Here is a 20,981-nt window from a genome sequence, read left to right as displayed (position 1 = left end):
GCTCCGCCTCCCGGGTTCACACCATTCTCCTGCCTCAGCCTCCCGAGTAGCTGGGACTACAGGCGCCCGCCACCTCGCCCGGCTAATTTTTTTGTATTTTTAGTACAGACGGGGTTTCACCGTGTTAGCCAGGATGGTCTCGATCTCCTGACCTCCTGATCCGCCCGTCTCGGCCTCCCAAAGTGCTGGGATTACAGGCGTGAGCCACCGCGCCCGGTGAGAACTCTACACTTTCTGCTCAATTTTCCTGTGAACCTAAAACTGCTCTAAAAAAAATGACATTAAAAAAAAATAAACTAGGCCGGGCGCGGTGGCTCACGCCTGTAATCCCAGCACTTTGGGAGGCCGAGGCGGGCGGATCACAAGGTCAGGAGATCGAGACCATGGTGAAACCCCGTCTCTACTAAAAATAGAAAAAACTAGCCGGGTGAGGTGGCGGGCGCCTGTAGTCCCAGCTACTCGGGAGGCTGAGGCAGGAGAATGGCGTGAACCCGGGAGGCGGAGCTTGCAGTGAGCCGAGATTGCGCCATTGCACTCCAGCCTGGGCGACAGAGGGAGACTCCGTCTCAAAAATAAATAAATAAATAAATAAATAATAAACTAAAAACCTGGATGTGGATCAATGAAACAAGACTGGCCAGGAGTTAAAGACCATTGAAACTGGATCATGGGTAACTGAAAATTGTTGAGTCCACTTTTGTGTATATTTTTTAAACCTATAATAAAAAGTATTTTTACAAAGCTTGTACCCTTAAGAATTACATTTCTATCACTCTGTTCTAAGGGACTGTCTGAATTGTGCATTACTGAATATTCAAAAAATTATAAAGAACCCAAATGTTAGTAATTAAAGCTATGGTACATTCGAGCAATGAAACATACTATGTAGTAACACGGTATAGCTAGCAAAACTGGCCTCTTGCTAACAGCATCTCTATAGTAGATTTGGCTTATTCTACTAGGCTATTCCATTGAAAATAAAGAAGGGACATCCCTGAAAAGGGTTAAACATTCCCAATTTTGTTGTTGTTGTTGTTGTTTTGAGGCTGAGACTCGCTCTGTCACCCAGGCTGGAATGCAGTGTCGCCATCTTGGCTCACTGCAACCTCCACCTCCTGAGTTCAAGTGATTCTCCTGCCTCAGCCTCCCAAGTAGCTGGGAACACAGGCGTGTGCCACCACACCTGGCTAATTTTTATATTTTTAGTAAAGACAGAGTTTCACCATGTTGGCCAGGCTGTTTCAAACTCCCGGCCTCTAGTGATCTGCTCCCTCAGACTCCCAAAGTGCTCAGATTACAGGAGTGAGCCACCGTGCCTGGCCACATTTTATAACTTGGGAGTTTCTGACTCTTGCTGCTCAGAGTCCATGGTCATAACAGACAAAAACTGAATGCGTGACGTGGAAAGTTCTCTTTCCTTAAGTTAATCCTCCCTGGCACCCACATCAAAATATAACAGAAATGTGTAACCTGACTGTGAGCTTATCTTCTCTATACATCTTCCAATCCATTCCTTACATTTAAAACAGAAAAAAGAAAAGCAGTATTCTAAGGACCCAGAATTACTGCAACTGGATTTTTTCCTTATTTTTCTCAAGGCTGTAGTATAAAAATATGCACCCTTATTAAACCTCTCTACTCTTTTTGCCAATCCCTGGTTTCCTCTCTCCTTCAAAAAGGTTAGTTCCCCACTCCTTTTCCAAGAGCAACAATACTAAGAGATTCATTTCCCTCCTAAGAAATGAGTCAGAATTCCAGTATGCTCAGTGTGAAATTCCCGTGATTCAGGTTTTTAAAAATACGTAGAATTACTACCTACCAAGAATTTAAACTTGGGGAAAAATTATTATACATTAAACTCATTACACTGGTTATTGTTAAGATGATCAGGTATTGATTTTTTTTCTTATTTTCCTGTTTCTATACGTATTACTTTTTAAACCAAATTATATATTTGCATATGTGTAAATATTTACATATATGTGCAAATTTGCATACATGTGTAAACAACAGATACTACCCAAAATAAAAATAAAATGCTGCTGTGGAAACTCCAATAACATTAGGAACTTAAGGCTAAGTTTTTATCAATGGAGAGATGTTTGCAAATAGTCCCAAGCTTTTAGTGTTTGAAAGAGGACCTAGGTGGCCTGGAGGCGGAAGTAGTAAGGAGACTTTTTGCTGCATATGATTGTGTTTTCTGAAATTACACCATTTGAATATTTAACTATTCAAAGAGTATTAACTTTGTAAAAGAATAATCTTGAAGTTTCTTGTTCTTCTATCCACTATAACCATAAGCTCTAGGGATAAATAATTCTATATCAATGTACTCGAACTGAATATGTTAAATTGTCTTTCTATCATCACTGAAGTTGTTGGTTAGAGATAATATCTCATAAAAGGGATTGTAACTCTGTAGGTAAATGTTACAAAATTAACCATATCCCATCATCAATGAAGATATTAAAAAGTATATAAACAGGCCCTATCATGGATACTTCTAAAGTCAGCCTTTGACCTAAATCTGAGGCAATCATTGTTTGCAAAAATCAGTTTTCAAAGTTTACTTTTCCCTTCCCTACTTACTCTCTCTCTGGTGGAAGCTTTAACAGCTGAAGAGAATCTAAACAGTGAAACAGTGTATCTGAAACAGTGTATCAACCGTAAACTACTAATATTGGTATAGTACTTTGTTAAATTAAGTTTAAAATAAAAGCAAATGGAAATTCATTTTTAAATTCCTTTTAAAAACACATGTAAGACCGAAAAAAATCAGGAAAATGACAATGCCTAGTTTTGTTTTTTATCTTTTCCCAAGGTGCATCTGCAATCAAATACATCATCTGGATGCTTACCATAGTTGAGATGACAAAGGAAAAAATGGTAGAGAAAGGAGAGAAGTAAGAGAGAATATTACTCCTGCCAAAGCAAGTACACTTCTTCAGAAATAACAAGTGGAGCCAACATAGAAACCTAAAACTATCAGTGACATCAAATCATGACCACTCAAGTCTTGGCAAATACAGAAAAGGCCCCCAAAACATCAAGAGAGGAATCATCACCAGGAGCTGCTGAGGAGAACTTACACCATCAAGAAAAAGGAAAAATTCACTGAAGCCCAACTCATTTGAACACCTTGATACTGAACACTGCAACACGCATGGGAAAAACAATGATGAGCAAGATGTGATCACCTCCAGATAACCTCAGTCTAATAAAAATGGGGCTCCAGGAACTGCACTTAAAAGCCCCAGAGTATTGGGAGGCTAAGGCAGGTGGGTCACAAGGTCAGGAGTTCAAGACCAGCCTGGCCAAGACGGTGAAACCCCATCTCTACTAAAAATACAAAAATTAGTCAGGCATGGTGGCGGGCGCCTGTAATCCCAGCTACTCAGGAGGCTGAGGTAGAGAACTGCTTGAACCCGGGAGGTGGAGGCTTCAGTGAGCCGAGATTGTGCCACTGCACTCCAGCCTGGGCGACAGAACGAGAGCGAGACTCCGTCTCAAAAAAAAAAAAAAAAAGCCCCCAAGTAATAAAACTCACTCATTCTCATTCTCTTTTACCCACTGTCACTGATTACACTTCCCAAGCAGCAAGTATCGTTGTATAATAGCTTTTATATTTTTTAGGTCTGGTAATTTACAGAAAGGACTGCACACTTTTTTCAACCTGCATGTTGGACCCTGAAGGGCTGTCAAGCCCCTCTCTTGAGAAGAAAGTGAGTGTGAATAGACTCAGTGGGAAGCAGCATTATGGAGTAGAGATTTGGGCATAAAATAGCAGCAGGGATGCATATACACCACATACCCACCTCTCCTGGCTGTCAGATCCTTTATAGTCCACAAGCCTGTCTTTGGAAAATATATGATATATTATCTCTAACCAACAAATTAAGTGATGATAGAAGGTAAGACCGTGTTTAGACAATTTAGCATATTCAGTTCAAAAGAAAATTGAAATATAATTAAATATATATTTTGAGAAAATTGAGATATAATTAAATATATATTTTGAGAAAAGAGATAAACTTTCTCAAAATATATACAAATATATATTTTTAATTAAATATATTTATATTTAATTATAAATATATATTTAATACATTTATTTATATTTAATATATATTTATACATATTTAATATAATGTATTTGTTTAATATATTTAATACATAAATATATATTTTAAAGAGAGAGGGACTCACGCTCTGTTGCCCAGGCTGGAGTACAATGGCAATCACAGCTCACTGCAGCCTCAAACTCATGGGCGCTCAAGTGATCCTCCCACGTCAGCCTCCTGAGGAGCTGGGACTACAGGCGCACGCCACCACACCCAGCTGCTTAAAAAAATATTTTTGCTGGGCATGGTAGCTCATGCCTTTAATTCCAGCACTTTGGGAGGGTGAGGTGGGAGGATTGCTTGAGCCCAGGAGTTCAAGACTGGCCTGAGAAACAGCAAGACCCCATCTCTATTAAGAAAAATATATATTTAAAAATAAAAATAAATTTTTTTGTAGAGACGGAGGTCTTGCTATGTTGCCCAGGATGGTCGACATAGCAAGGCCAGGCTGATCCTCTGGCCTCAGCCTCCCAAAGTGTTGGGATTATAGGCGTGAGCCATTGTGCCCAACCTGGAATATACTGAATATAAAAGTGCTTGTGAGCTGCTATGTACTATAGGAATGTAATGAAAATGATATTTTACTATTACTGTTTCTACAACAATCCACTTTTATGTGGGAAGTGGTGAGTGAGTCCTGATGACCCTGTGTTAAATTTTTAAGGCCAAATATCTTCCTTGTCCTGGCAGGAATAAACAAGTTTTTTTTTTTTTTTTTTTTTTGAGATGGAGTCTCGCTCTGTCGCCCAGGCTGGAGTGCAGTGGCCGGATCTCAGCTCACTGCAAGCTCCGCCTCCCGGGTTTGCGCCATTCTCCTGCCTCAGCCTCCCGAGTAGCTGGGACTACAGGCGCCCGCCACCTCGCCCGGCTAGTTTTTTGTATTTTTTTAGTAGAGACGGGGTTTCACCGTGTTAGCCAGGATGGTCTCGATCTCCTGACCTCGTGATCCGCCCGTCTCGGCCTCCCAAAGTGCTGGGATTACAGGCTTGAGCTACCGCGCCCGGCCGGAATAAACAAGTTTTTTAAAAAACAGTGTGCAGCCGGGCGCGGTGGCTCAAGCCTGTAATCCCAGCACTTTGGGAGGCCGAGACGGGCGGATCACGAGGTCAGGAGATCGAGACCATCCTGGCGAACACGATGAAACCCCGTCTCTACTAAAAAGTACAAAAAAACTAGCTGGGCGAGGTGGCGGGCGCCTGTAGTCCCAGCTACTCGGGAGGCTGAGGCAGGAGAATGGCGTAAACCCGGGAGGCGGAGCTTGCAGTGAGCTGAGATCCGGCCACTGCACTCCAGCCTGGGCGACAGAGCGAGACTCTTGTCTCAAAAACAAACAAACAACAACAACAAAAAAACAGTATGCAAACACACACACACAAACACACTTACGACCAGCAAATCAGATTTATAGAATTGTCTGAACAAATTCCCCTCAAAATATATTTATTTATATTTATATATCAAAATTGGAATCACAAATAAATGGGGAAGGGATTCTAATTTCAATAAATTCAGTGCTAGGAAAACCTACAGTGTTATAGCTCTTTCAGAATTTGTCTAATAGACTTTCCAGTTTTTGCTGGAAAGCTCCCCAGAAAAAATTCCAAACAGAAAAAGAAAACCTACTAGCAGTTAAGGAAGAAAAAAAAATCAGCAATTCTACCAGAGAAGTAAGGTTAACATTTATCTGATATTCAGAGAAGGACTTCCTACAGATACATACAAACTTTGCATCCATTAAAGTACAGATAAAACGCAAAAAAGATAAATACCATGAAAAATATCAAATTTAGGACACAAGACTGTGCATTTAAAAAAAAAATCCCAAGTAAAATTTAAAAAGCAAAAGAATTAGGGGAAAAAAACTCCAAACATTCCACTAATATGGCTGGCAAAGACATTTTAAAAATAAAGAGCAAATGCAAACCAATTCTTTAGTAAGATGCAGCCATTTATACACTGCATTGGAAATTACAAACTATGATAACTTTTCTGGCAATACAAATCCAGATGTTAAAAAACGTGCATGCCCTCTGAATAAGTCCAGTTCTAAGCCTATCAAGGAAAATAATCTGAAGTACAAAGATTTATATACAAAGACGGTTATCATGGCTTTAAAGTAGTGAAAAATGGGGATAATCTAAATATCCAGCTAAAAAGAAATATTTAAATTGTGATGCACACTGTAAAGTATTATACAGCCAAATGTTTCTTTTTTTTTTCTTTTTTTTTTTTGAGAAAGGCTCTCGCTCTGTCACACAGGCTGGCATGCAGTAGAGCAATCATGGCTCACTGCATCCTTGACCTCCCAGGTTCAAGTGATCTGATCCCAAGTGGCTGGGACTATGGGGGCACATGTTACCATGCTTGGCTTTTTTTTTTTTTTTTTTTAAGTAGAGACGGGGTCTCATTATGCTTCTCAGGCTAGTCTTGAACTCCCAGGCTCAAGTGATCTTCCTGCCTCAGCCTCAAGCGATCTTCCTGCCTCAGCCTCCCGAAGTGCTGGGATTACAGGAATGAGCCACCACATTCAGCCTCATTTTCTTTCTTGATAATATGAAGGAATGATCACAACATAATGTTAAAAGCATATTAAAAATGGCATAAAAATAAACATAGCAAATGCATGTTTTAATTTATTTTTATTAATTTATTTTTTGAGACAGAGTCTCCCTTTTTTGCCCAGGCTTGAGTGCAGTGGCACATCTCGGCTCACCGCAACCTCTGCCTCCTGGGTTCAAGTGATTCTCCTGCCTCAGTCTCCTGAGTAACTGGGATTACAGGTGTGTGCCACCACACCCAGCTAATTTTTTTTTCATTTTTAGTAGAGACAGGGTTTCACCATTTTGGCCAGGCTGGTCTTGAACTCCTGACCTCAAGTGATCCGCCCGCCCCGGCCTCCCAAAGTGCTGGGATTACAGGCATGAGTCATTGTTCCTGGCCTGCAAATGCACATGTTTTTAAAGGCATAGGAACACACATACAAATGAAAAGGCTGAAAGAAAACATAACACTTTAACATCTGTTATCTCTGGGTGGCAGGGTTTTACTTTTCACTTTGTACAATTTTCAAATATCATATAATGGTTACATATTGACTTTTATAATCAGGAAAAAAATTTTTGGATGCAGCAGCTAAATCCAGGGAATGTCACTCAGTTTCTTCAACAAATAAATGGCAATAAATAAATAAATCTTAAGAGATGGCAGGGGAATGGTTACAGATTAAAACTAAATTAAGAGATACCAATCCTGATTCAAACCAACCTAGTAAAAGGACATTTATGAACTATCACGAACTTTGAACACTGTTGAAATGACATTGTTACATAAGTACAATGTCAATGATCACATCCAAAAAGAGTCCTTATCTCTTAGGGATCTCACTAAGTATTTTCAGTTAAAGTGATACAATGCCTGGGGTCTAGTTTAAAATAAACCTGCCAAGAGGGGAGAGGTATGGATGAAACAAAACCACCATGAGTTTAACTGTTGAAGGCAAGTGATGGGTCCACAGAGATTCATTACACCATTCTACCTTTTAGTGCTAAAAATTTCAAATTATTAATACATAAAAGTTTTTTTAACGATACATTTTTATAGAAAAACAATTATCTCCCCCCCTTCTCCCCCACTCCATGCAAGCAGAGCTCTTCCTGAGAAGGGGGGGAACAACACTGGCTAATTCAAGGCCAGAATATGAAAACTCTCTTTATTGTGATTTTAAAGAACGTGATTTATGATAAAGTTACTTTTCACATAGCCAGCCAAATCTTCACAGTGATGAAGAACAATATCACAAGTCTTTCCATGTTAAAAATAGGCCAGGTGCAGTGGCTCACACCTGTAATCCCAGCACTTTGGGAGGCCGAGAAGGGCAGATCACCTGAGGCCAAGAGTTCAAGACCAGCCTGGCGAACACGGTGAAACTCCATCTCTACTAAAAATACAAAAAAAAAAAATTAGCTGGGCGTGGTGGCACACGCCTGCAGTCTCTGCTACTTGGGAGGTTGAGGCAGGAGAATCACTTGAACCCAGGGGCAGAGGTTGCAGTGAGCGGAGATTGCGCCACTGTACTCCAGCCTGGGTGACAGAGCAAGACTCCATCTGAAAAAATGAAAAAATAAAAATAAAAACCCTCAGCAAGAAGAAAATGTAATAAATGCAATGCAATCTGATGTGCTAAAAGAGAAGAAAAAAAAGAAGAAGAAAATGTACAGTAACAATTTAGAAGGTATGCAATTATTCATAACCATTGCCTGCTCAGTAAAAAAGAAAAAAAAGGTTTAAAAAAATAGAATGTATGCAATTAGTTTTTATATAACAGAAAATAGAGATACTGGTCAATGAAATGGGAGGCCAGAGGAAGCATTCTATGCATTTTTATCTTAAAAAGCATCAATAAGTAGTTGGGATGACTTTTATCAGATTACTCAAAGTCTCAGTATAATGAGATGTTCAAACATACTCATACACAATACTTTTTACAAAATATTCAAAGCTGATTATTCTTTTAACACAAATGGCTCTCAAATATTGCCACACCTAGTTTATGTTCTAATGTAGCTTTACTACTTTCACATCTTAATAAGAGCCCTTCTGATAAAAATCAAAGCAGGAAAATTTTGTTTTTAAAATGAGGAACACAGCCCCAGCTAAGGTAGTAATTTCACCAAGATCACACATCTAGTATATGACAGATCTTATACAGGAAGTCACATTGTAAATTCCTGACCAGGACTCATTCACCATCTGCCAGATATGACCAATCATGCTAGTTATGTTTGTTTCACCCTTACAAAGACAACTTTAGGGCAGTACAGAAATTAGATAACTACCAATTAACTTCATATTAGTTCATCCGGGTGCAGTGGCTCATGCCTATCATTCCAGCACTTTGGGAAGGCAAGGGAGGCAGATCACCTGAAGTAAGGAGTTCAAGACGAGTCTGGCCAATATGGTGAAATCCCATCTCTACTAAAAACACAAAAATTAGCTGGGCATGGTGGCGCGCCCCTGTAATCCCAGCTACTTGGGAGGCTGAAGCAGAAGAATCGCTTGAACCCAGGAGGCAGAGGTTGTAGTGAGCTGAGATCACACCATTGCAATTGTACTCCAGCCTGGGCAACAGAGCAAGACTCTATCTCAAAAAAAAAAAACAAAACTTCCTATTAGTTCTTAGCAATAAAATACTTTTCTCTTAAACTACATTTGCATCTGTAATGGTAAGTAGGCAAGAAAAGGATGCGGACTCGGCTGGGCATGGTGGCTCACGCCTATAATCCTAGCACTTTGGAAGGCCAAGGAGGGCAAAAAAAAGACTGGTGTAGTGGCGCGTGCCTGTAATGCCACCTACTCGGGAGGCTAAGACAGGAGAATTGCTTGAACCTGAGAGGCGGAGGTTGCAGTGAGCTGAGATCACGCCATTGCACTCCAGCCTGGGCAACAGGGCGAGACTCTGTCTCAAAAAAAAAAGGATGCAGACTCAAGTTCAAATTGGTCAATTACTGTTTGCTAAAAATTATTCTAAAGCTATACTTGGGAGAAGTTAAAGACATACAAAATTTAAATGATGAAATAAACCCCATTATATGCCCTTAATATCACAATTCTCTGTGATCAAAACTCACTCAGGATTAAAATTCCCTGAAACTCATCATTACAAATTTTTGTTTTTCTTTTTTGAGACGGAGTCTTGCTCTGTTGCCCAGGCTGGAGTGCAGTGGCACAATCTCGACTCACTGCAATGTCTACTTCCCGGGTTTGAGTGATTCTCTGCCTCAGTCTCTCGAGTAGTTGGCACTACAGGTGCGCACCACCACACCCGCCTAATTTTTGTTTTTTTCAGTAGAGATGGAGTTTCACCATGTTGGCCAGGCTGGTCTCGAACTCCTGACCTCAGGTGATCAGCCTCCCAAAGTGCTGGGATGGCAGGCATGAGCCACTGCACCCAGCCCATCCCTGAAATTCTTATACAATATTTTTACAAGAAAGCAAAAGCTTAAAGACACCCTTTTCAGAGGGCATACTATTCAAAAGGAAGAAACTAGAGCAGGCGAGAAGGGACAACAGAAGTTTATTTTCCACAGAGTACAACAGGAATATATAGAATAAACTAGGTCAGCATGGCCAGAGGCCTATGCAAGATATCACTGTATAGATCAAGTATAGATTAGTACAGGAGTCCCCAAACCCCAGGCCATGGACTGGTGCTTGTCTGTGGCCTGTTAGGAACCTGGCAGCACAGCAGGAGGTGAGGTGCGGGCCAGTGAGCATTACCACCTGAGCTCTGCCTCCTATCAGATTGGCGGTGGCGTCAGATTTTCACTGGAGCGACTGCACGCGAAGGATCTAGGCTGCACGCTCCTTATGAGAATCTAATGTCTGATGATCTGAGGTAGAACAGATTCATCCCAAAACCATCCTCCCCCCTCCGCCCACCCCCGCCCTGGCCCACTGTCTGTGAAAAAACTGTCTTCTATGAAAATGGTCCCTGGTGCAAAAAAGGTTGGGGACCACTGGATGACAGTATACCAACTCTTCATTTATTTATATTCAACAAACCACAACTTCAAAAGTGGCACTATAACAACTTTGGAGATACAGCAGTTCTCACCCACTCAATTAAAGAGGAAAGGACTGAGGCTCTGAAAGCTTCAGTAATTTGCCCAAAGTCACACAGCACAGGAGGTGGGATTCAAACGCCCTGTCTTCTCTCACTTCTCCTTTCTTGAAAAGGATGTATCTAACAAGCTCTCAGGGGACTAAGTAACCAGCAAGAGAGTTCAGAGGAGGATACAGAAGAAACAAAGGTAGCTTTTACCATCAAGAGCTTGCAATCAAGTTAACTGTTAATTTAAATAATAATTGCCTACCAATATATAATTAACAACTAAATAAAAGTTACAAATTACCTTTGTGATCACTACTCCAGAGAATGCTCAAAACTCAAGAAAAGGAGAACACTCTTCCCCTTAACCATCTATTCCATTGCTACTATGCTTAACCCTTCAAGGTCAGAGAGAATTTCCTCATCTTAATGTTTCCATTTCTCTGCAACACATGATTCTGTTCAAGATTCACCCCCCAGGGTGCCACCATTTTTCTAGAAATTCTCATTAAATGTGACCCTATGTTCTCAGGTGCCTTAGTCTATTGGGCTGCTTAAACAAAATAACACAGACTGGGTAGGTTACAAACAACAGAAATTTACTTCTCACGGTTCTAGAGGCTAAGAAGTCCAAGATCAAGGCACTGGTAGATTCAGAGTCTGCTGAGGACCCACTCTTTGGTTGGTAGATGGTGCCTTCTCACTGTGTCTTACTATGGTGGAAGAGGGCGAGCAGCTCTCTGAGCCCTCTTTTATAAGGGCACTACTCCTCATCATGAGGGCTCCACCCTCATGACTTAATCACTACTCAAAGGCCCACCTCCTCCTAATACTATCACACTGGGGGTCAGGATTTCAAATATGAATTGTGGGGAACACAAGCATTCAGACCAAAGGACTGTCTTAAACATTACCCTCTCTTTCCTTGGTGACCTTTTTTTCTTTACCTATATCTGACTCCTATTTTAGAATCACTTTAGACTACACTTGCCAAAACATCATGGGATAGCAGAAAGAACATCCTTAGACAAAGAACTTAAGGCAGTACTGAGAAATATTAATAGATAAATCACTTAGCCTCGTTGTGACTTCAGTTTATCCATAAAACAGAAGTGATAATTGAAACTATTCATTTTAAACACTTGTGCAAAGATCAAGTGAGAATTTGTAACAGTACTTAATAAACTGAAAAAGTTTTAAAACTTGGGGTCAGTTGAAGACCAAAGTATCTTTAACCCTTAGCCAAAGTTCTCTGTATAGTGCTCTGGAGTGTGTATGTTTCACTGGGGCCAAAGCTATCACTCATCTGCATAAAAGGGAAAGAGAAGAAAGAGGTCTTCTATTCTTAATCTTGGTCTCTCACCTACTAATTTCCTGTCCTTTCCTGGCTGCAGTTTACTCTTATACAATCCTAAGAATTCTCTCTGCCTGGTCAAGGTCTAGGGTTAAAACTGATCATAAATAGTCGAACAAAGGAAAGCTTTTCAATTAAATCATCTTTGTTTGTATTCAATATTATAACCATAAGTTTCATAATTTGAAAACGTTTTCTAAAATTTCCACCCCAGAGGGCACATGTCATCAGGACCTCCTGTGTCACGCAGAGAAAATTTTTAAATCCTAAAAAAAAAAAGCCAGGCATGGGGACTCACACCTGTAATCCCAGCAGTTTGGGGGGCCGAGGCGGGTGGATCACAAGGTCAGGAGTTCAAGAGACCAGCATGCCAATGTGGTAAAATGCTGTCTCAACTAAAAATATAAAAATTAGCCGGGTGTGGTGGCGCGCGCCTGTATTCCCAGCTACTCAGGAGGCTGAGGCAGGAGAATTGCTTGAACCCAGGAGGCAAAGGATGAAGTGAGCCAACACCACACCATTGCACTCCAGCCTGGGCAACAGAGTGAGACTCCATCACAAAAAAAAAAAAAAAAAATTATACCCAAGAATATTTACTAGTCATATTCTAAATTTTAACATTGTAAACTCAGGAAAATATGGCCGAGTGCCGTGGCTCATGCCTGTAATCCCAGCACTTTAAAGGAGGCTGAGATGGGCAGATCACAAGGTCAGGAAATCAAGACCAGCCTGGCCAATATGGTGAAACCCCGTCTCTACTAAAAATACAAAAAAAAAATTAGCGGGGCATAGTGGCGCACGCCGGTAGTACCAGCAATTCGGGAGGCTGAGGCAGGAGAATCGCTTGAACCCGGGAGGCGGAGGTTGAAGAGAGCCGAGATCGCACTACTGCACTTCAGCCTGGGTGACAGGGTGAGACTCCATCTCAAAAAACAAACAAACAAACAAACAAATACTCAGGAAAATGTTTTTCTTTCTTTCTTAGAGCAGGAGTCTCCCTCTGTCGCCCAGGCTGGAGTGCAGCAGCACATTCTCAGCTCACTGCAACCTCCACCTCCTGGGTCCAAGTGATTCTCCCAAGTATCTGGGATTACAGGTGCCTATCATCACACCCAGCTAGTTTTTGTATGTTTAGTAGAGACAGAGTTTTGCCATGTTGGGCAGGCGGGTCTTGAATTCCTTACCTCAGATGATCCACCTGCCTCAACCTCTCAAAGTGCTGGGATTACAGGCGTGAGCCACTGTGCCCAGCTAGGAAAATTTTTTCATAAATCAGAAACAGAAAAATTTCAGGCCAGGCCTTGTAATCCAAGCACTTTAGGAGGCCAAGCTGGGTGGATCACCTGAAGTCAGGAGTTCGAGACCAGCCTGGGCAACATGGCGGAAACCTATCTCTACTAAAAATACAAAAATTAGCTGGGCGTGGTGGTGCACATCTGTAATCCCAGTTACTTGGGAGGCTGAGGCAGAAGAATTGCTTGAACCCAGTAAGCAGAGGTCGCAGCAAGCCAAGATCACGCCACTGCACTCCAGCCTGGGTGACAGAGCAAGACTCTGTCTCTTTAAAAAAAAAAAATCCATATTATGTTGATCCCATATAATAGTGGATACAAGTTACTCATAAATGATTTTTTTTTTTTTTTTTTTTTTTTTTTTTGAGACAGGGTCTCTATTGCCCAGGCTATAGTGCAGTGGCGTAATCATGGCTCATTGCATCCTTGACCTCCTAAGCTCAAGGCATCTTCCCACCTCAGTCCCCCAAGTAGCTAGGACTACAGGCGTGTGCCACCACAATGGCCCCACTTATAAATGTTAAGAAAGCAGTAGGTTTTTGTTTGGAGATAGGGTCTCTGTTGCCTAGGCTGGAGTGCAGTGGTGTGATCACAGCTCCCTGCAGCCTCAGCCTCCCCAGCTCAAGCAATCCTCCCACCTCAGGCTCCGGAGTAGCTGAGACCACAGGTGCGTGCCATCACACTCACACAATTTTTTTACTTTTTTGTAGAGATGGGGTCTCGATGTGTTGCCCAGATAGGTCTTGAACTCCTGGGCTCAAGTGATCTCCCCACCTCAGCCTCCTATATTGCTGTGATTGTAGGCACGAGCCACCATGCCTGGCCAGAAAGCAGTTTTTAACAGCTGGATTACAAAATACTAGTGCGTTCTAAACTTGAGAGGTATATTACAAGCAATGGTACTAGTTTGTTAATGATGCATGTTATCTAAATAAATTACAACAGAATCAAGACTTTTCCTTAATATTTCATTCACATGCTTGTCTATATGATTTCTCTGAGCAGAAAGAAGCAGAGTGCTGAGGGCAGTGACTCACACCTGTAAAACCAATACTCTGAGGGGCTGAGGTAGAATGGCTTGAGCCTAGGAGTTTGAGACTAGCCTGCCAAGGTGGTGAGACCGTCTCTATGAAAAACTTTAAAAATTAGCCAGGCATGCTGGCATGTGCCTTCTTATGTAGTAGTCCCAGCTACTCAGAAGGCTGAGAAGGATCACTGGAGCCTAGGAGTTCAAGACTACCGTGAGCTATGATCACACCATTGCACTCCAGCCTGTGTGACAGAGACCCCATTTCTAACTAAAATAAAAATGAAAGAAGCAGAGTATGGCTACTGCTCTCCAAACTATGTAACGCACAGCCTCCTTCTTCCATATCATAGCTGAGATGACATGTGCACAAAGACGTGCATAAACATCATTAGTCATATTGGGAAAAATGCTTAGAACTACCATGATAAAGAAAGCAATTATTGGGCCAGGCATGGTGGCTCACGCCTGTAATCCCAACACTTTGGGAGGCCAAGGCAGGCGAATCACCTGAGGCCAGGAGTTCAAGACCAGCCTGGCCAACATGGTGAAACACTCTCTCTACTAAAAATACAAAAATTAGCTGGGCATAGTGGCGAGTGCCTGCAGTCCCAGCTACTTGGGAGGCTGAGGCAGGAGAATCACTTAAACCCAGGAGGTGGAGGTTGCAGTGAGCCAAGACTATGCTCTGTGCCATTGCACTCCAGCATGGGCAACAAGAGCGAAACCCTGTCAAAAAAAAAAAAAGACAGAGAGAGACAGAAAGAAAGAGAGAGAGAGAGAGAGACAGAGAGAGAGAGAGAGAGAGAGAAAGAAAAGCAATTGTTAACAAATAAAATGAATAAACAGATTTTAAAAGTCTGTTCAAAATTTCAAGCAAGTCAGTTTCTTCTACATTACCTTTCCTAAGAGTAACAAAGCAGCAAAATATGTATTGTATAAAAAGCAAACTTGTTTTTGCCAGGGCATGGTAGCTGTAATCCCAGGACTTTGGGAGGCTGAGGTGGGCAGATCACTTGAGGTCAGGAGTTTGACACCAGCCTGGCCAACAGAGTGAAGCCCCGTCTCTACTAAAAACACAAAAATTAGCTGGGCATGATGGCAGATGCCTATAATACAACTACTCGGGAAGCTGAGGCACAAGAATCGCTTGAACCTGGGAAGTGGAGGTTGCAGTGAGCTGAGATCGTGCTGCTGCACGCCAGCCTGGGTGACAGAGTGAGACTCCATCTCAAACAAACAAACAAAAAGAGTAAACTTGTTTATAAAAACTATATTGTAGTCGGGCGTAGTGGCTCACACCTGTAATCCCAGCACTTTGGGAGGAAAAGGCGGGCGGATCACAAGGTCAGGAGATCGAGACCATCCTGGCTAACACGGTGAAACCCCATCTCTACTAAAAATACAAACAAATTAGCTGGGCATGGTTGCGAGTGCCTGTAGTCTCAGCTACTCAGGAAGCTGAGGCAAGAGAATGGCATGAACCTGGGAGGCGGAGCTTGCAGTGAGCCAAGATCCTGCCACTGCACTCCAGCCTGGGCCACGGAGGGAGACTCCATGTCAAAACAAACAAGCAAGCAAACAAAGAAAAAAACTATGTTGCAAGATAAAACATGATAGCAGCCAGAACAATGACCTCTAAGTCTGGTGCATATACCAGGAAGATGCTTACTGCATCCGTAATTCGATTTGAAACACCTTTATTCACTATTAAATTTTGAAAGCTCTGCACTTGTAATACTTGTCAATGAGTGCAGTCAAGCATAAACCAGCTTTATTCTGCCATTCTGTATTTTTACAAAGCTGAGACACATCTGTGCTTTGGCCTAAATTTAAAAAAAAAAAAAAGGAAATGAAAATTCAATATGAAAATAAGCAATAAGAAGGTAACTTTCTCCAAAACAAAAGAACAGAAGTCTTAAATGTTATCAAAAACATATATAAGTCCTACTATACACCTAAAAATTGGTTTAGAAAAATATACTTTCCCAGAGAGTTAATTTTTAAAAAATAAAATATACATTTATAATTTAAAATTTAAATACCAAAAGTTAAAAAAAAAATGGAAAAAAGGAGGTACTTTCCTCTCCTCAGAGACAGCTTCTATTAAAAACCTTCATGTCGGCTGGGCGCAGTGGCTCATGCTTATAATCCCAGCACTTTGGGAGGCCGAGGTGGGCAGATCACATGGTCAAGAGATCAAGACCATCCTGGTCAACATGGTGAAACCCTGTCTCTACTAAAAATACAAAAATTAACTGGGCGTAGTGGCACGTGCCTGTAATCCCAGCTACTTGGGAGGCTGAGGCAGGAGAATCACTTGAACGCGGGAGGCGGAGGTCACAATGAACTGAGATCAGGCCACTGTACTCCAGCCTGGCGAAAGAGCGAGACTCCGTCTCAAAAAAAAAAAAAAAACCTTCATGTCTGACTGGCACGATGGTTCATGCCTGTAACCCAGCACTTTGGGAGGCCGAGCCAGGTGGACTGCATGAGCTCAGGAGTTTGAGAACACCCTGGGCAACATGGCAAAACCCCAACTCTACAAAAAATACAAAAATTAGCCAAGCGTGGTCCCAGCTACTAGTGAGGCTGAGGTGGGAGGGTAGCTTGAACCTGGGAGGTAGAGGTTGCAATGAGCCGAGATCGCCCCACTGCACTTCAACCTGAGTGATAGAGTGAGACTCCCGTCTCACAAAAAAAAAAAAAAGAAAGAAAAGAAAAAAAGACAAATCTTTATGTCTCAGGAAGATTTTAGAATTCGAAAAATACCAAAAACAAACAAATAAATAAAAATGTTTAAAAACTTCATGTAACATTTTCTAAGCATATGCAAGTATATATATATGCTGTATATACTTGTTGAATTATGATTAAAATCATTTAAGAAGTCTCAGCCGGGAGCAGTGGCTCACACCTGTAATCCCAGCACTTTGGGAGGCTAAGGCGGGTGGATCACCTAAGGTCAGGAGTTCAAGACCAGCCTGGCCAACATGGTGAAACTCTGTCTCTACTAAATATACAAAAATTAGCCAGGCATGGTGGCGCATGGCTATAATCCCAGCTACTCAGGAGGCTGAGGCAGGAGAATTGCTTGAACCCGGAAGGCAGAGGTTGCAGTGAGCTGAGATCACTCCACTGCACTCCAGCCTGGGCAACAAAGTAAGACTGTGTCTCAAAAAAAAAAAAAAATTATGAAGTCTTTAATATACCTTCTATTTGTAATTAGACTGGCTGCTGTAATTATTCAGTTTTTAGGTTAATTATTTAAAGCCATGGTTCACCATAATATTATTTATAATTGTGGAAAACTGGAAACTACATTCATGCCCAATATTAAAGGAAAACTTCAAGTAAATCTGTTTATTTAAAATATCTTTGGATGCAGTGGTTCACGCCTGTAATCCCAGCACTTTGGGAAGTCAAGGCAGAAGGATCATTTGAGCCTAGGAATTCCATACCAACCTGAGCCTGTCTCCACAAAAAACAAACAAACAAAAATTAGTGTGGTAGTATGGCCTGTGGTCCTACCCACTCAGGAAGCTGAGGCGGGAGAATCACATAAGCCCAGAAGGTTGAGGCTACAGTGAGCCATGGTCGCGCCACTCAATTCAATAGTAAAACACAAATCAAAGGAGAAAATGTAGGAAGAACTCTGATGATTTGATCAACACAAAGTAATAGGTTTTGTGTGTGGGGAATGAGCAGGTAATACACAAGTAAGAAGAAAATGCTCCAAAATTACTTGAAGCCTGGTGGGCTCTCAGCACTCAGTACAACAATGCAAGACCTAGGAGTCTTTGCAGAATGTTTTTTGTTTCTTTATTTTTTTGAGACGGAGTCTTGCTCTGTTACAAGGCTGGAGTGCAGTGGTGCAATGGCTCACTGCAACCTTCTCCTTGTGAGTTCAAGTGATTCTCCTGCCTCAGCCTCCCGAGTAGCTGGGATTACAGGCATGCATGACCACGCCCAGCTAATTTTTGTATTTTTAGTAGAGAAGGGGTTTCACCATGTTGGCCAGGATGATCTCAATCTCTTGACCTCGTGATCCACCCGCCTCGGCCTCCCAAAGTGCTGGGATTACAGGCATGAGCCACCGCGCCATGCCACAGAATGTGTTTTAAAGTCATCTCCTGTTTGTGCAACTTCAGGCAAAAAGACCAACAAAACAATGGACTTCATTAAGGACAGGATTGGAAAAGGAACAGAAAACACTACCATGTCCTGAACAAAAACACGGCCTCTCTTAATGTACTGAACACAATTCTAAACTCTGTAGTTCTGAAGCAGTAGGGTACAGTGATTAAAAAGACTTGGGTTACAAATTCAAGTTTCCGCCATTTACTGTGTCTCATTGTCTTCATTTGTATGATACCTACATATCTGAGTTGCTTTGCAGTTATATGAAAACATGTAATAGTAATTTTTAGCATAACGTTTGACATATAAAGCAGAGTTCCAAAAAAATGGTAGCTATCATTACTACTATAAAGAATCAATCTTCCGGCCGGGTGCGGTGGCTCACGCCTGTAATCCCAGCACTTTGGGAGGCCGAGGCGGGCGGATCACAAGGTCAGGAGATCGAGACCACGGTGAAACCCCGTCTCTACTAAAAATACAAAAAATTAGCCGGGCGCGGTTGTGGGCGCCTGTAGTCCCAGCTACTCGGGAGGCTGAGGCAGGAGAATGGCGTGAACCCGGGAGGCGGAGCTTGCAGTGAGCTGAGATCCGGCCACTGCACTCCAGCCTGGGCGACAGAGCGAGACTCCGTCTCAAAAAAAAAAAAAAAAAAAAAAAAGAATCAATCATCCAAAGAAAAGCCACTAAAACATTGAGAGATTCTCAAAGTTTGATATGCATTAATATCACCTGATTTATTGAAAATACACATTTTAAAGACCCATTTCTCCCAGAAATTAATTCCACAGGTCTAAAGTAGAATATAAGTGTACTCTGACCCAAACACCAAAGAGAATAAGGCACTGCCCTATAAAAAGAGGCTGAAAATTAGGGTTTTTTCATGGGGAAAAAAACAAAACAAAAAAACAAAAAAACGGCCTACGATAGACAGTATGTTCAAGAGGAATACAGACATTTCACTAAGTTCATTTATTCAACCAACATTCACTGAGTACCTACTGTGCAGTGAAAAGGACAGACAAGGTCTCATATTCACAGAGCTTAATTTCCAGGGTAGGAGACAGAACATTTTTTAAAAATTCCATATATTGATAAATGCTGTGAAGAAAATAAAATACAAGGGAGAGATTGGTCAGTCTCCTTGAAGAGGCAACATCCGACCTAACACCTGATAACACAATGGTATCAACCACAGCAAGATCTGGGAGAAGAGTACTGAAGCCCCAGGGTGCAGCAAATGCAGACGCCCTGCAGCAAGAACCAGCTTGGCAACTTCCAGGGACAAAAATGCAAGTGGGATTGATACACAGGAAGAAACTCACGTGGCCAGGCTCCAGGGTACTGAACTAAGTAGAAGGAAACAAGGTAAGGTAAGAGAGGAAGGCAGTGCCGAAACTTGTAGCGCCTGGCAAGCTTTGGTAGAGTTTAGATTTTATTTTGAATATGGATGGAAAACTTTCAACAAGGGGGTGTCAAGGTAATTTACATTTTAAAGGATCTCTTAGGCTAGTAAGGGAAATGCACAATAAAAAGCCAAAGTGGAAGCAGGGAGACCAGGAGTTCCTGCAATAGATCAGGTAAGAGACGAAGATAACCTGGCAAAGCTGATGGCAGTAGGGATGGGAAGAAGTGGACAAATCTAGAATACATATTGAACACTATAAGCCAAATCAAAGAAAAAGAAACTAGGTTGTATAATGAGTAGTAAACATCTAGGACTGCTCATCCAAGCGCTGCAAAATGAAAATAGAGATTTAAAGATTTCAGGTAAGTTTATGAGGCTCAAACTCAAAATAAGTTATTAGCAGATTTAGGATAGTTCATGGCATGTACTTATCCTTTGAAGTTGAGATGAAGAGGACATTTCCTTCCATAGCAGGCTCTTTTGGTGCCAACTGGTAACTCAATGTATATTAAGTGTGATGTGGGCCAGGGGAAGTGGCTCACACCTGTAATCCCAACACTGTGGGAGGCCAAGGTGGGCAGATCATTTGAGGTCAGGAATTTGACACCAGCCTGGCCAACATGGTAAAACCCCGTCTCTACTAAAAATACAAAAATTAGTCGGGCGTGATGGTGTGCACCTGTAGTCCCAGCTATTCAGGAGGCTGAGGTTGGAGAATTGCTTGAACCCGGGAGGCAGAGGTTGCAGTGAGCTGAGATCCACCACTGCACTCCAGCCTGTACAATAGAGCAAGACTCCATCTCCCCCCCCCCAAAAAAAAGTGTGATGTGTAAAGTTAAAATCTTCCAGGACCTTACTGCCTGGATCCTGAACATCTGATCAGCATTTGGAACAGGGTATAACTACGGAATAGAACTAAATCTTTACCCAAATCAAACCACTGAGTTAGCAAAAACTACTTAAACTTTCATATTATCCTCAGGCTGTGCTTTCTTTCCCAAGAGCCAAACAAGTGAGGCCTTACTTTGCCACACA

The 20,981-nt window shown here is 41.8% G+C and overlaps 1 protein-coding gene and 1 non-coding gene across 3 annotated transcripts in view; one reads left to right on the top strand and one right to left on the bottom strand.

Annotated features, from left to right (window-relative positions):
- LOC105487728 (small integral membrane protein 14) overlaps nucleotides 1–20,981 on the bottom strand; it is a 91,850-nt gene that overhangs the window by 68,276 nt on the left and 2,593 nt on the right. Inside the window, exon 1 of one of the 2 annotated variants that reach the window (XM_011751350.3) lies at nucleotides 11,332–11,431. The exons of the other annotated variant lie outside the window; for it this stretch is intronic. The gene's annotated coding sequence lies outside the window, so the exon portion shown is untranslated. Of the gene's footprint in view, nucleotides 1–11,331; nucleotides 11,432–20,981 lie in introns of those variants that run through there. 2 annotated transcript variants of the gene reach the window in all.
- LOC112427748 (U7 small nuclear RNA) lies at nucleotides 5,649–5,710 on the top strand. Its single transcript, XR_003019478.2, has one exon. It is a non-coding gene; the product is annotated as a U7 small nuclear RNA (small nuclear RNA).

Source organism: Macaca nemestrina, chromosome 3, assembly GCF_043159975.1.
Source record: "Macaca nemestrina isolate mMacNem1 chromosome 3, mMacNem.hap1, whole genome shotgun sequence".
Classification (NCBI taxonomy): Eukaryota; Metazoa; Chordata; class Mammalia; order Primates; family Cercopithecidae; genus Macaca; species Macaca nemestrina.
This window is presented reverse-complemented; position numbering and strand designations above follow the sequence as displayed.